Raw genomic sequence first — 14,211 nt, 5'->3', positions numbered from 1 at the left:
TGGCATCACCAACTCAATGGACATGAGTTTGGGTAAGCTCTGGGAGTTGGCGATGGACAGGGAGGCCTGGCGTGCTGCAGTTCATGGGGTCACAAAGAGTTGGACATGACTGAGCGACTGAACTGAACTGAACTGAGATGTTATATTGTTAAGATGTTACAGTGAGACTCATTTCCATAAACAGCTAAGGATAAATATATGAATAAAGGAAAGAAGATTAAACATAGTCTTGAAGTTTGAAACTAAAACATTAACTGCTAAGATTTTCCTCTTAATCCAAGTATAAGCACTCTACTTCTTATTTTGGCAGTTTTCATTTTATTCTCCAAATTAATATTTCAAGGCCATCCCAGGGAAACATTCAGAAATGATCTTTTACCCTCTCACTTCTTTGGTACCCTGTCCCCCACTCCACCCTACTTTGATGGGAAAAGAAGGTTTGAAAGTGATGTAGGATTAAGATTCGATTATAGTATGAAAATCACTCAGTCACGTCCGACTCTGTGACCCCATGGACTGTAGCCTGCCACCCTCCTCTGTCCATATGATTCTCCAGGCCAGAATACTGGAGTGGGTAGCCATTCCCTTCTCCAGGGGATCTTCCCAACCCAGGGATCAAACCCAGGTCTCCCACATTGCAGGCAGATTCTTTATCATCTGAGCCACCTTCCTTCTCCAGTAGATCTTCCTGACCCAGAAATCAAACCGGGGTCTCCTCCATTGCAGGTAGATTCTTTACCAGCTGAGCTACCAAGGAAACCCACATTAGATTGTAATCATCGTTCTTTCTTAAATTTTTTTCAAGTGGCCTATCTTTAAACCTGCTTCAAGTACAAGTTAAAGTGAAGCATAATTTAAGAACCTTATTGTCTTATTACCAAAGTTTTCATAAGTTTTATGCTAAAAATTAAGAAGACAAAGTTTTTAAAAAGCAACAAAGAACTCTTACATATTTCCACTAATCAGTGATGACTACTGTGAACATTTTGGAGTATATCCTTCTACCAGTTTTGTGTTTGTGTGTGTGTGTTTGCACACACAGATATCCTAGCCAGTGTTGGTGTCTATAAGCTCCTGGTTTCTCAGTCCTGCCCCAGACCAAAAGGAGGCTGAGCACCGAAGAATTGATGCTTTCGAACTGTGGTGCTGGAGAAGACTCTTGAGGGTCCTTTGGACAGCAAAGAGATCAAACCAGTCAATCCTAAAGGAAATCAATTCTGCATATTCACTGGAAGGACTGATGCTGAAGCTCAGGCTTCAATACTTTGGCCACCTGATGCAAAGAGCCTACTCATTGGAAAAGACCCCGATGCTGGAAGAGATTGAGGGCAGAAGGAGAAGGGGGCAACAGAGTATGAGATGGTTGGATGACATCACCGAACCAAATTCATCAATGAACATGAATTTGAGCAAACTCGGGGAGATGGTGAAGAACAGGGAAGCCTGGCATGCTGCGTCCATGGGGGTCACAAAGAGTCGGACATGACCGAGCAACCGAACGACAACTTGGTTCTGTGATGGCCAAGACCAGCCTTGGCCTTAGGGGAATCTGCAGCTACAGCCTTCCCGGCCCACATGACGTGCGTCCAACTCAGAGGGCTGGGCTGCCGGCTGCCTCAGTTTCCTGATTTGTGATTTTGTTTCCCATTGAACACCTAGAACCCTTTTCTACCCAAACTCCTCGGCTAGTGCCTCACACTCAGGGGTCCCCTTTTTCTGAACCACTAGACTGTAGGGGCTATAGAGCCTATCTACCCATGTCACTTCCTGGAGATTTCAAGTGTAACAACCCACCCAACCAGATCAGATTCCTCCTGGGTGCTGAAATCTTACCAGGCATCTTCGACACTGGGTTTGGACCACTTTCATCAAGAATCAGCCCTAAGATGGTTTCTCTTCATTGCATCCTGGACCTAGTGGCCCCTCTGTCCCCACCAGCCTATTGCATACACCACAGCATCTGGTTCACTGCCCAATTGCATGCTGCTTATTTTCAAATGATTCGAGCTGTATGTTTTCAGAGTTTACTTAAAACTGGTTACCCTTTACTAAGCTCAGGGTTATTTAAACTGCTATAGGGGTATCAGTGACAACATTCTAATTGTTTAGCACTGTTTCAAAGCAATGAAAATTTACAGTTATACCTATGCTCTCCTACAGATGGCTTGGTGCCACCTGACATGAAGTAGCCTTTCTATCCCTGTCACCGGGAAGAACAGGAAAGAAAAAGAAAAGAATAGAAGAATGACCAAAGGAGATTACTTCACATCATGTTTCCTCCTTTCAGGATGGAGAGGCTAGATGAGCGGTTCTTTTTGATCCACTGACACTAAGATGTCTGCTTCTTTTGATGTGTTTTCATTTGGATGTATACAAGTGTGCTGGACTGCATCTTGCTGCGTTCCCACATGAGATGAAACCCCTCCATGATAAACAGAGTGGCAAGCCTATGATGCTATTTTGCCCAAAGTGACCTAGATGGGAGATTATTAAATAAGTAAAAAAGGCACACTTGCCTAATAGACAAACTCAGACAAGCTCAAGTGGCAGGATTGCCTTTTCAAGAAAGGAAAACCTCCAGGAAGGAGTTTTACAGCATGCTGAGCTATTATCCCAAATGTTCTGCTTTTCCTCCAAGAGAAGTAAGACTGTTTCTGACATTGTTTTGTTAATGAGCATATTGTATTGAAAGACAGGGAGGAATTGCAAATCTGTTTCCGTTTCAGCTGTCAGCTCCCAGAAGGAAGCTGATAACAAGACACCTCTCCTATGCCAGGAGGGAGAGTTGGGTCCAAAGTAGGGGAAGAAATGGAGCCCTAATTATCTTGGGTTTAACTTTTATTATTATCATTATTATGTGATTTAATAATAATAATTATGGTGGAGGAAGACTTCAGAAGACATAATGGTTCAAAGAGACATTTTAGCCACTATCAGTCAGAGCTAAGTATTTGTTTGAAGCATCTACACTCATTTTCTGAAATAAGTTTTCATTTATACATAGACAGTCCCTAGATGTAAAAAGTATATGTACTTCTGATCAGTGTGAATTGAGCCTTATTATCTATTCTCATCTTTTGGGAAGCTTGCTGCAATATGACAGGTGTTGGGGGTGGGGGCAGTCTTAAGTCAGGGGCTGTAAACTCAGCCCCTCCAGGGCCAGGCACAGGGTGAGTGGGTGTGATGAGCCCCGTGGCGACACTGGCCACCAGGAAGGCACATCTGCCCGGCCAGCGGTGGCTCAAGCCCAGCCCCACAAGGCCACGTGGGAATGCCAGCCCCGTGTCGACAGATACTGAGGCTTTGCAAGGGAAGGCGGAAATCAGGATGTATATGAGAATTCCCCAGAGTTTTAAGTGTTGGCAATTGACTTAAAGAATTTTCAAACCCTCTGCAAGCCCCACAATGCACATGTGCAGGCCAGATGCTACTCTGAGACTTGTAGTTTGTGAGCTGTGTTCTAGAGCACGGGAGAGAGGGTGGGCAGGGCAGGTGGCAGGCCGGGTGGAGCCCTGGGAGGTGACCCGCACCCAGAGCATGCCATACTTCAGGTGGGGAGACACAGGCAGCAAAGACACCTGGATCAGGTCAAAAATGGGTCAAGATGGGCGTAACCCTTTAAGTTTTATACACACACATATATAACTAAATATCAAATATTTAAAATTGTGATATATATGTACATGTATAGATCTATAAGTTCTTTGTATCAATGAAAATATCCATATACATTCACAGAAATAATCTTTGGTTCATTATTTATCCCTATATACAAGATCACTCACTGCCTTGCACGTAGAAGGGAGTCAGTAAATGTTTGTTTCAAATATATTTAGTGAGCATGAATACACTCTAAGGACTGTTCTAGGATCCTGAGATAATGTAGTGAACAAAGTAGGCAAAGACTCTGGTCCTCAAGGGATAGAGCTCGAAAGTGGGCAGTCAGATAATCAATAAGGAACTTAAGAAGTAAATTGAATTTCATGGTGCAGGGTGGGAAGTTCTGCAGAAAAGAGAAGTAGGGCAAAGGGGCTTGGGATTACTGGGAGTGGTACAGCTTGCAATATTAATTGCTTAATATTAACCAATATTAATTATTGGCTAAAATTTTTACTCTAAAAAGCTAAGTAGATACATTTTTATATAATCTAAAGGTGGGCCAGGATGGGAAGCATGCATTAAATACATTGATAACTTCAAAAGTATGTTTTAGTGATTATGCCTAAATTTTCCTCCAAAGAAATTTTTTTTACCAAGTATGGTGTATAATTGTAAAATAGATTTCTTTTTTAAAATATTTATTTATTTGGCTACAGTGGGTCTTAGGTGCAGCATGTGAACTCTTAGCTACAGCACGTGGGATCCAGTTCTCTCGCCAGGGATCAAACCTGGGCCCCCTGCACTGGGAGCCTGGAGTCTTAGCCACTGGACCACCAGGGAAGTTCCTGTAAAATAGATTTCTACTTTCACATTTTTAAAATTTTGGTGCTCATATACATGCTAGTCATGTGTCTATTCATTCAGCTATTATTTAATAGAACACCTACTAAGTGCAGAGCCCCAGGTCAGGCATCAGGTAGAGAAAGGAGGACAGTAAGACTTTGGTGACATGGCTTCAAGGACAAAACCTTCTATATAGAGAGGTTGATTTTTCTCTTCCCAGTGGCCCAGGAATGAGGTGACTTTAAGGGCAAGGTTAGCTTCAATCATTCCTGAAAACAGCTCCATCTCCAAGGAAACCACAGGGACCAGCTGTCTGTCTCCGTGGATGTGGGTGGGGTCCTGTTTGAGTCTCACCATCTCCAGCACTTCCTCTTCTTGGCAGGCACAAAGTCATGGTGAGAGTTAAGTCAGTGTGGGCTCCCAGAGTGATCTCAGGGGCCAATGCTCTGACATCTCTGTGATACTCATACCCATTCCTGTCTTGTGTCTTGACTGAAACCCTTTACCGTCCAGAAATATGTATGAGAGATCACAGGAAGAGATCAGCCCACACACGAGAGAGCAGGACCAAGCTTTGGTGTAGGTTCTCAGGAACAGAGGGGTCATGGGGGTTATTAGACGGCTAGGACCAAAATCTTCTATCACCAATGGCTACTCCTGGGGTGTCCTTTGGAGACAGAGGCAGACAGCCCCTTTTCTCAATGTCATGTTTTAAAGTTAGATTGATATCACAGCTCCCCCAGTGATGTCAAGGGTTAGCACATACCAATAGTTTTCCATTAAGAGGGCTGAGGGGAGGGAGTAGGAAGCTACCCACAAATACATGCTCACCTCATAATTCATGCACACCTCCCCTGCTCTCCCCACGCACTCTGCTCCGAGGTATCTTGGGGCTTTTGCTATTCTTTGTGAGGAGGAACAGATGCTGACTGGAGGTCTGCAGCGATTCATTTAAAATTCATTCCCCATAAAATAATTAAGAACTCATTTTTTTTTTTAATTTTGTTAAAGCACTAGTGCATTTATTTCATTACTTGGTTCTATTTTATTTCTCAACACCCTCAATCAAAGTGCTCTTATGGTTGGTCTCCTTCAGTGACCCGACTCCTTCCACAATCCAAATTTCTTAAAAATGCAAACCCTAATCTTGCCATTATCTACATATCTATAATAAGGAATTTTTAAAAACTAATCTTCTTTTTTCCATAGACTTTTAAGAACACACCACATTAGGAATTGGTTAGAAAGGGGGCTGTGAGTTATACAACTCAGATTTGGATTTTAAAGAGGCACTGTGGGGAAGCCCCCAGGGTCTCTTCCCACTTAGGACTCTTCTAGAAGAGCCAAGTATGAAAAGAGAGCAAGAAAACCTATAACCCTCGGATCACTCTGATTCCTAGTTTCTTTCTCAAACTGTGTAGAGGTCATTTAACTTCTGCCTTCTTGATCTGAAGGCTTAGGGGGGAAGAAGTCTCTTTTAACAGAAACAAATTCAGACTAACCCCTCAAGGCAAACATGAAATGAACCTCCCAAATCTTTGGCAGGGGAGGGGGGCATTCATTATAGATAAAGAACAGGTAATGAACAGGGCAAACCAATTGCAGTGATCCAGAGGAAAGGGGGATTGTCCCAAGTGACAGGTACCAAGCCTTGGAGAGGATGCTTTCATCCTGGAAGGCATTTAGCTCCACCTGGTCCAATCTTGGGCTTCCCTGATAGCTCAGCTGGTAAAGAATCCATCTGCAATGCAGGAGACCTGGGTTCAATCCCTGGGTGGGGAAGATCCCCTGGAGAAGGGAAAGGCTACCCACTCCAGTATTCTGGCCTGGAGAATGCCATAGACTATACAATCCATGGGGTCACTAAGAGGTCCAAACTCATGGGAATCAGAAAGGCCAATTGAATCGGTGAGGATTTCAGTGCTTTTTAGCCAGGGTAGTTCAACCATTTCATTAAAAAGTCTCATTAAGGTTTTTAGCTATTCTTTTCATATAGAACTCTCACACATCTTATGCCTAACTCTTATCATCAAAAATTCCCTAAAAGCCAAAAGCATATGACAACTTCTAAGAACTCTCATATAACTCACAAATAATTTTTTTCCCTATCTAAACCCTAATCCTTATTCAAAGGAATCACATTACCCTGCCCAAATATTTTTTGATTTGCCCAAAATATTCTGATTCAATTTTCGGTGATCCAATTGTCTTACATGAGGGGCAAAAAAAAAGAGACACATCATACCTGCCAAGTCTATTCTTGCAGCAAAACACTAGCTTCATCAGGCCAGGGGAGATTGACAGGGAAAACCATTTTATCTGGTGTTCAAGAATATTTCATATTCAAAGAAAGAACCCCTGTGCACCAAAAGGCAATTGCCCTGACTTCACTGTTTACCAGAAATGTCAACAGATGAAAATGGGGAGTAAGTTATATTGATTTTTGATAAAATACATACACCTGCCAAGAGCTTAAGTCACACATTCCCTCTTTGTCTCTTAGTTCCTGTCTTAAAATCCTTCATGCTATCCCCTTTGTGAAGTTGCATCCTCCACAATCCTGTAAAAGGTTCTATCTTGGGGGTGGGGCGGGGGCAGAGAGGGGTGGCATGTGGAATGGATGAAGTCTGTCATTGAAGATGACCTGATGTTTCTGAAATCAGACACACGAGAAAGAAAAAGCAGCCCTGTTAGCTCACCCTAAAAAACTGACAAGATTTAAAGTGACTGATTATGCAACCAGAAAATTCATCTCTTCATATTCATTGCTTAGTCAGTCATTTGCTTAATTACATTTGATTAACCAAGTGGAAGGTGTTTTTTCTTCGGTATTACTTTATTGTTGGTACTGACTCCCAATTACTGAACGATGTCATGGGTAAGAGAATATCTTCATGACTACAACCTAGGCAAAGAGCTATTAATCAGAAAAAAAGACTATAGAAGAAATAATAAATTGGAATATATTGAAATAAGGGAGAAGTTAATGAAAGTGTACAGGTCTGAGCATATAACATGTAACATGGTGACTGTAGTTGGTAATGCTTTTTGGTATACTTGAAATTCATTGAGGGTAGAACTTAAAAGTGTTCTTTTTTAAAAAGGGTAAATGTGTGAGGTGATGGTGATGGAGGTGCTATTTAACTTCACAGTGGGGAGCAGGGAGGGAATCATTTCAGACCCACCATGGATACCAAAGTCTGTGGATACTCAAATACATAGTCAGCCCTCTGTATCCATAGATTCTGCAACTGAGGATTCAATCAACCATGGCTCGTAAACACAGTACCTGCTCTGCCATTGGTTGAATCTGCAGTTGCAGAACCTATGGCTCCAGGGAGCCAAATATGTACCAAAAAAGAAGAATTTGTATTCATCAAAAAGCATAATAGGTGAATGAACAGGAAAACTAAAGTGCAAGTGGAAAAGATATTAGCAATTCATGAAAAATTTCTGCACATCATCACACAAAAGAAAACCCAATAGAAAAGGGAACAGTGATTGAAAAAATAGAATATGCAAATGTGCAACTAATAAACAAAAATGCTCAATCTCACTAAGCATCAGGGAAATGCCAAATAAAACTATGAGGAAATATGACTAGACGTAAACAAGAATGAATAAAAATAAGTGACTAAAAAACTCAGAAGGGAAATGACAAGTGTTGATGAAAAGGCAGTATCACAAGAACTCACATATCCTATTGGTGGAAATGTTCATTGGTTGGAAAACTGGCAGGATCTGTTAACCTGAACACAAGCATGTCTTACCATCAACAGAAATGTGTGCAAACATTTACAGAAGGCAGTACCAGAATGTCCATAGGAGCCCTAAGGAAAATAGCTCCGAACTGGAAACTACTCAAATGCCCATTGGCAATAGAATGAATCCACAAACTGTGGTGTATTCACACGAAAAGTACTACACAGCCACGAGAATAATCACTTGATAACGGTGTATAGTGGAGTGATGACTCTCACAAATATAATGTTGTATGGAACAGGCCAGCTACATAGGAATACTGCATTATTGTATTATTCCAGTTATATGAAGTATAAAATTGGCAAAACTAATGTAAACTATTAGAAGTGGTTTGTCTCAGGAGGGAAGGAGCAGGCAAGTAAGAGGGCTTCTGGGTGCTAGTAACATTCTGATTTTTAATCTGGGTGTCACTCACAAGAGGTGTTCATTTGGTAGGTGAAACTATTAAGTTGTATACTTCTAATCAGTGTGTGTGTGTGTGTGTGTGTGTGTGTGTGTGTGCACGTGTGCATGTTCTCAGTCTTGTCTGACTTTTTGTGACATCATGGATTGTAGCCTGCCAGGCTCCTCTGTCCATGGGGATTCTCCAGGCAAGAATACTAATGTGGGTTGCCATTGCCTACTCCAGGGTATCTTCCTGACCCAGGGATTGAACCTGCATCTCCTGCATTGGCAGGCAGATTTTTTTTACCACTGAGCAACCTAAACATCACTCTTCAAAAAAGATGTAAAGAACAAGCAAATTGGACATGACTAATTTGCATTCTCATGAAAACACTTTCAGTCCACAGAGAACACTACTTTTTAATGGATAAAATTTGCATTTCTTTTTTCATTGATCTCTTTGTAACTGAGAAAGCATATTCTTTAAAACAAGGAAACAGGTGCCCTAAATTTACAACAGTGCATTTTGTGCTTTTCTTGAAGAGGTGTAATAATTCCTTTCACTAAGCTAGACAATAAATTGAGAAGTATCTTTGTGCTGATAATTACAGTGTTTTGGTATACCAGATGCTTTATGTTTAGTAAAACACTCTACTTTCACACACAGTATCCCTCCCTAAGCCAACTCTATTAAGTAGAACAAGAATTATTGTTATTATCCCCATTGTCTGCATAAGGAAAATGAAGCTCAGAGAGGCTGGATGTGTCCCTGATCACAAAATATAGTAACCTAACATGGCTTGGATTCAAACTTGATAGAGGATTAGTGCACATATGTTTGTGAAATCAGAACATCCTGTCATTAATTTGTACTTGTATTACTACTCAGTAAATCCTCTTATTTTTATTTTTCCTGTACTCCTAATAATCTTCCTGGAATGAAATGGTCCCCCTTGTAATTCTATTTGCTTCCTCTTTCATTTACCAAAAGTTAAAATGTTTCTTAATGCTGATAGCATAAAAGAGTCACTGGAAAATGTTTTTTGTAGTTGGAGTCACTTTTTCTTTGTTTTTAATCTGGAAAAGCCTACTGGAACACCTCAGTGGGTTTAAAGTGAATCCACTTATGGCTGCTTATTTCTTCTCCCAGGTAATTAACACAATGCTGCTACAATTACAATTACAAATACCTGGATCATACTGTCCATGGGGACTTTATTTTCTTAGGCTCCAAAATCTCTGCAGATGGTGACTGCAGCCATGAAATTAAAAGACACATGCTACTTGGAAGAAAAGCTATGACCAACCTAGACAGCATATTAAAAAGCAGAGACATTACTTTGCTGACAAAGGTCTGTCAAGTCAAAGCTATGGTTTTTCCATTAGTCGTGTATGGATGTGAGAGTTGGACTATAAAGAAATGGAGTGCCAAAGAATTGATGCTTTTGAACTGTAGTGTTGGAGAAGATTCTTGAGAGTCCCTTGGACTGCAAGGAGATCCAACCAGTCCATCCTAAAGGAAATCAATCCTGAATATTCATTGGAAGGACTGATGCTTAAGCTGAAGCTCCAATACTTTGGCCACCTGATGAGAAGAACTGACTCCTTAGAAAAGACCCTGATGCTGGGAAAGACTGAAGGCAGGAGGAGAAGGGGATGACAGAGGATGAGATGGTTGGGTGGTATCACTGACTCAATGGACAAGAGTTTGAGCAAGCTGCAGCTGTTGGTGATGGACAAGGAAGCCTGGCGTGCTGCAGTCCATGGGGTCACAAAGAGTTGGACACAATTGAGTGACTGAACTGACAATACCCGGATCACCTTTGAGTTAATGCTTGGTTCTTTTGTCCTGAAAGTCAGAGATATAAGAAAGGGCTACATGATAGAGGTGAGTCCTCAATGATGTTTTGTGACTTTTCTATGAAGTATAAAACTAGAAAAGGCAAAAATCAAACTTTTAATCTGTTTAGAGCCTACCTTGAATATCCCCTTTCTGACCAAATTTCTTGGAAAGACGAAGAAGTAGAAAAATAAAAATTTACAAACACACCACCCAGATAATAGAGGAGATTGACTGATATATGACAAGCAGAATACGTGAGAAAAAAAAAAAAAAAAACTAAAGTGATGAGTGTCACAAAACAGAGAAGCCTAAGCAGCAACCTGGGTAGTTTTTCAAGATGATACAACTTCCCAGTCTCCCAATTCATCCTCCTATGCCCCCTACCCTCTATCTACACATCTGGCTTTACACTTGTGTCTCTATTCCTGCCCTGCAAATAGGTTCATCCATACACTTTTTTAGATTCCACATATATGTGTTAATATATACTTATCTATTTCTGACTTAGTTCACTCTGCATGACAGACTCTAGGTCCACCCGTATATCTACAAATGACCCCGTTTCATTCCTTTTAATGGTTGAGTAATATTCCACTTTGTATATGTACCACATCTTCTTTATCCATTCCTCTGTTGGAATTTAGGTTGCTTTCATGTCCTGGCTATTGTTAATAGTACTCAGCTTGATGCTCTATGGTGACCTAGATGGATGGGATGGGGATGGGGGTTGGGAAGAGGGAATTCTAAGAAGGAAGGATATATGTATACATATAGCTGATTCACTTCATTGTATAGCAGAAACTAACACAATATTGTAAAGCGACTATACTCCAATATAAACAAATAAATAAAAGATGATATGTCTTCCTAGTCAGAGGATGGAAGGCAAGAAAGGGAGTGAAGTAAATTTATCAGATGGTGGCTTCATTCATGGATGCTAGACTGACTTACGAGCCACTGAAGGCAGCTCTATAATTTAATACATTTAAAGTATACATTTTTCCTTATTCTGTAGGTTGACTCAGTTGTCATTAAAGGTCCCAGCACAATAAGAAGCCTCCCCTTTTGAAAAATAGTACTTTAAGAATGAAAATGACTTTTATTATTATTATCATCATTATTACTATTATTTTGAAATAGACTTTAATGAGTTTTTATAATGATCATACTTTATTTGTATTTTTTACCTTTCAGTGATAGAAGCAGTTCAACTTCATGCAAAATATTAACAAATAAGACTATCATGACGAACATATGCTTTACATAGACATGGCTAGTAAAATAAATAGATGATTCCTTTGATATTGTTACTTAAAATTTCCCTAAACTTTTCTCTGCACTTAAAATATCCCTTCTTCCTTCCACTGAGTAATCATAATCATAAATGAAAAGGCTTCAATTTGAAATGTGGCAAGAAATTTTATTATGTTAAAACATTTTAATACCACTGAGGCTGCTAATTTAGTCATTGTCAAGTCTGATCACTAAATAAGCAGGCAGGATGCCTCAAAGGTATTGGGTCTTTGCCATGATCTCCACTGCAATTGAATTCATAGGAATGTGGGACTGCAAGGTTCTTTCATACACTGGTGGAAAAAAACATAGCACTTCAGATGTCTCTCACCCCTGCAGACAAGCATACGGCCTGATGGAGTTTGAAAACAAAGGTTATGCGCCCCTTTTTGTCATAGCACTAAAAGCAGGGCACCGTTGTCTTTTTAAAACATTTTAAATTATTAACAGTGTTGTGTTAGTTTCAGGTGTACACCAAAGTCTCTAATAATAAACATTGCAACACAACTATGAGACTGAGTCTCTGCATAACTTCTGAATTTTCCAGATGCTCCCATCAACTTGTAACCCTGGTTATTGAACACAACCTACCTACTCTCCCAATCCAGCCACTGTATCTGTCCAAGTCTCTCCTGACTCACACAGTAATATGCAAAAGCCATAGTTCACCAAAATGTTCTAAATGCTTTTAAAGAACAGAGTGCTACAATGATTCGGAAAATGTTTATGAGGATTCTAGAAGAACTGCTAAAATGAAGGTCATCGATTCTCTTTGATTAGAGGTGAAGAATTCTTCCACATTTGGGTAATATTTAGAATTTGGAGACTGAGAGCTTTAATTCATAACCAAATGTATTGGTTTTCTATGGCTGCCATAATTAATTACCACAAACTTAATGGCTTAAGACAGGCTTCCCTTGTGGCTCAGCTGTTAAAAGAATCCGCCTGCAATGCGGGAGACCTGGGATCAATCCATGGCTTAAGACAGCACAGTGTCTTAGAGTTCTGTAGGTCAGAAATCCAACAAGGTCTAAGTGGACTGACATTAAGGTGCCTGTCTGAAATCTCTAGGGAGAATCAGTTGGCATAATTTATTCCTTGTAGCTATAGGTTCAAGGCTGAGGTCCCTGTTTCTTTGTTGGCTGTCAGTTGGGGGCTATTCCCAGCTTCTAGGGGCCCCCTTTCTATATCTTCAAAGGCAGCCAGAGCAGACTGGGTCCTTCTAATGTGACATCTCTCTGACTCATTCTTCTATCCTATTCCACTTTTAAAGATTCATGTGATTATATTCAGACCATCTGGATAATCTAGGATAATTTTCTCATCTCAATGTCTGTGCCCTTAATCACATTTGCAAAGTGCTTTGTGCCCTGGAAGAAAATGTATTTATAAATTCCAGCTGTTAGGACTTAGGTATCTTTGGGGAGGCCATTGTTTTGTCTATGATGCCAACCTTATATATCCCTGGCTGAACAATAATGTCCTCTAATGAAGAGAATAAGCTTACTAAAAAGGATTTCAAATGAATAAAATTTGCTGATGGACAAATTAATTTCATACAACTGGAAAGTGTTGTTTTCTTCATTCATCTGTTCTATTCTTATCTGCTACCAGTAGAGTCTAAACAGAGAGATGAGGATAAATGAGTCAATGCTATAGGCGATTAAAATGCTGAAGCCCTAAACCTTAATGTGGTGATATGTGGAGATGGAGCTTTGGGGATCTCATTAGACTCTGATGAAGTCATGAAGGCCCATGATGTGGTTACTGCCCTTAGGAGAAGAGACACCAGAGAGTTTGCCTTGTCTCTTCTCTACCAAATGGACACACAGTGAGAAGGTGACCATTTGCAAGACAAGGAGAGGGCTTTAATCAGAACCAGACCAAGCCATCATCATGATCTCTAACTTCCAGATTCCAGAGCTGGAATTTCTACTAAAATTTCTACTAAGCTACCCAATCCTGGTTGGTTTGTCTACTTGTTTTAATGGCAGTTTGAGCTGTCTAAAACAGAGAAGTTTTATGCATAAGCAAAAGAGATTCATCCCCCTATTTTCAATCTAAAGAAATGTAGCTTCATAGTGGAGGTGGCATAATCTCTTCAAAAAGAGTAAACTATAGATCTCATTAGATATGGTCTTATTTAATCACAACTTCATCAATTAAGAGCAAAAACATCTTAACCCAAATCTATTGGGATATTCTAAAATACAACTCTCATTGAAATGGTTTGAGACCTTTAAAATACTATTTATAATAATGATCGCTTATTCTGTATGATTATAGATCAGATCTCTAGTAACTAATAGTAATAATGTTAAGAAGTAGTTAAAAAAATGTTTTTGGCTGCACCACACAGCATGCCAGATCTTAGTTACCCAACCAGGGATCAAACCCTCACACCCTGCATTGGAAGGTGGAGTCTTAACCACTGGACCTCCAAGTAAGTCCCAAGGAGTAATTTTTTTGACTGTGAAACACTGGAA

This window comes from Bubalus bubalis, chromosome 10 (genome assembly GCF_019923935.1).
Source record: "Bubalus bubalis isolate 160015118507 breed Murrah chromosome 10, NDDB_SH_1, whole genome shotgun sequence".
In the NCBI taxonomy this organism is placed as follows: domain Eukaryota; kingdom Metazoa; phylum Chordata; class Mammalia; order Artiodactyla; family Bovidae; genus Bubalus; species Bubalus bubalis.
This window is presented reverse-complemented; position numbering follows the sequence as displayed.